This window comes from Coenobita brevimanus, chromosome 23 (assembly GCF_032717465.1).
Source record: "Coenobita brevimanus isolate Jiangsu-jjx chromosome 23, ASM3271746v2, whole genome shotgun sequence".
In the NCBI taxonomy this organism is placed as follows: Eukaryota; Metazoa; Arthropoda; class Malacostraca; order Decapoda; family Coenobitidae; genus Coenobita; species Coenobita brevimanus.
Window position 1 is genome coordinate 41,249,522 of NC_136976.1, and position 2,409 is coordinate 41,251,930.

Consider the following 2,409-nt stretch of genomic DNA (forward strand, 5'->3'; position numbering starts at 1 on the left):
ACTTTACGCTGTCACTTTTCGCCCACTCTACTTCGTCGTTTTAGGCTATACGCTGTCACTTAACACTCACTTAACATAACCACTCTACACAGTCACTTTTCTTTCTCACTTTAGTATTTAACCCATTCACTACCATGGAGATTTATTCCTGCTCCTGTAAGGCGATTATTTATTTACTGAATTATTTGTTAAGTGTTAGAAAGGCCACTTATACGGGCAGTGTTTTAAAGTCATCATTAATACATTTACAATTTGATGTTTCCTCCTAAGCTGAATAAAATCGTCCAGAGGTAGCAAGAATCAAAGAAAAGCTACATTATGGAAGTAATATATTTAATTCCTTTATCGCCTAATTTTTATCACATGCTTGTTATTGATTTTCTGCTTTATTGAAATTAGAAAGAGACATCTCAAGCCGGAGGGGTCAGGTACGGCCTTCCTTAACCCCTTCACTACCAGGGGATCTCCCATGCTGAATAAAAATGTCTATAAATAAATAACTAAATAAGAATGACGTCACCGCACCTACAGGGTTAATACTGATATCATTAATCTTTTCGTGGTAGTGACAGTGTTGTATTCTATTGCAGGTAACGCCAGACGACTTCACCTCAGAGTGAGTCAAAGGAGCCTAAGAATGTTGAAAAATTGACAAACGGTCTGATACTGAGCGTAGTTAAACGTATTACGAGCAGATTAGGATAACACGTCTTGATTCTCTCCACCCCCATTCTCTCTCTCTCTCTCTCATCCTTGCACACACACACACACACACACACACACACACACACACAGGAATCTTGTTTTATCGGCGGTATTCTTCACCCATACAGTCTGATATGTTTTTGCTTATTCTTGCAACCTCCAGATGATCCTCTGATCTTAATACAAAATAAATCTCTGCCAAGGTGAACGAAATCGTCTGGTTGTATCATAAATTAATTAACAAGCTTGTCATTGTACTGAAGGGGTTCAAATTGCAAGGGCGAGGGTGTATGGAGGCTCCCGATTCCTGAAGGTCATTTATGTGTGAGGACTGAACGTGATTAGTCTGCATACTACATTACAGAGCGCATTCACCAGCAAGGTAACAAATTTCACACTCATTACTGGTTCACAAAAGCCTGTCACAAATTGGATGCTTGATTGTAACTTATTATCCGTGTCATAGTTTCTTTCACCTTCCAGCTTCAGGGATACGGTCTTCATTAACCCCTTCACTAAAAAGCTCTCCTAAGCTTAATGAAACTGCTTACTGCTTCCAATAATATAGTAATAAGGACGTCTTTAAGCTGAAGGGGTTATGAGGACAGGATTTGAATGCTAACCTGCACCATCGCGATTCCTATTTTGCGTTAAAGGTTCTAAATCTGCATTCTAGAAAATTAACGTCCTTCGAACCGGATTCGAACCAGTGACCTATGGATGTCTGTCAGAAACCCACTACAGTCCACCGCTCTACCAACTGAGCTATCGAAGGCGGTAGAAATTTGGAAAGCTGAACTTGAAGTGATGCGGAGGGCTGGGGGGGGGAGGGGAAGGGGAGGAGAAAAGTGTGGACGGGAGGGAGACAGAAGGAGAGGAGAAGGCAACGGAAAGAGAGAGACGAAGGAGCGGGGAAGGGAAGGGAAGGAAGGAAACAGGAGACGGGAATGGAAGGAGAAATGCAAGAAAGATTAGAAGGGTAAAAGAGAAGAGAGGAGATAGAGGAGAGGGAAACTGGAGGAGAGAGAGGCAAGGAGAAGAAAATGAAAGAGGCTGGAGAGAGAGAGAGAGAGAGAGAGAGAGAGAGAGAGAGTAGTGTGAGTGTGTGATGGTATGGATCTGATAAGTAGGTGGATAAAAGAAGTGGTACTGATATGAAGGTGGATAGTGTGTTTCTAAGAGAGGGATGGTGGATGTATTGTGTGACTGTGAGGTATGGAGTGTGGAGTAATGGGGAATGTGTAGAGTGGGTAATTCTCACCACTTTTTTCTAGCGATATGTTTTGTATGTTGCACCTTATGGATCATTTATGGAGATGGAAATAATATCTTAATTTTCATAACGGATCATATTTTATCTTCGTTCTTCTTACCAAGTAAAAATAAATATGCTTTTCCTTAGCTACCCACAGCAAACAAAAGTGACTATCCTACCGTACGGAGCAACTTGCAATCGAAAACCTAAGTCACCTGTATGACGTCAAATAAACCTGCTTCAAACACTGCAGTGCCCTGTGCAAGCGATACATTTGTTCCTGAAGCAACACAGTACATCATTTTGGATAACTTGACACTCCTTCACCTTTGACTTACCTTCCTTACGATATAGTCAGCTGGAAAAAAGAAGACTCTTGACGGCATAGAAGCGATTATTTATTATTTTTGTTTTTAATGTATGGGTGCCAAACACTGCTTTTTGGACGA

General features: G+C 41.1%; 1 non-coding gene across 1 annotated transcript; it reads right to left on the reverse strand.

The window, feature by feature from the left end:
- Nucleotides 1–1,391: 1,391 nt before the first annotated feature.
- TRNAY-GUA (transfer RNA tyrosine (anticodon GUA)) lies at nt 1,392–1,480 on the reverse strand. Its single transcript is given in 2 exon segments — nt 1,392–1,427; nt 1,444–1,480. It is a non-coding gene; the product is annotated as a tRNA-Tyr (tRNA).
- Between the last annotated feature and the right edge of the window lie 929 nt (nt 1,481–2,409).